Consider the following 273-nt stretch of genomic DNA (forward strand, 5'->3'; position numbering starts at 1 on the left):
ATGATTATCCCAATGCAATCAGGAATAGTGCTTGTTTAGCACTGGCTCATACATTCAGCTAAATTAACCCATCTGTAGTTCCAGTATTTTGAGAATGAAACATTCTTGTGTTTCTTATAGATGCACACTTTACATCTTCCAAATACGGGGACATACCAGGAGATTTGATTTCTGCATTTCTAGCCCAGCCCTTTTTTGGGTATGACCTCCTTCTAGTTTTGATTGAGAGACTAGTAGGTTTTCATCCCCTCCATTCCTAAAACTCTTTCAAAG

The sequence above is a fragment of the Condylura cristata genome, unplaced genomic scaffold, assembly GCF_000260355.1.
Source record: "Condylura cristata isolate star-nosed mole 26May11 unplaced genomic scaffold, ConCri1.0 scaffold00037, whole genome shotgun sequence".
Classification (NCBI taxonomy): domain Eukaryota; kingdom Metazoa; phylum Chordata; class Mammalia; order Eulipotyphla; family Talpidae; genus Condylura; species Condylura cristata.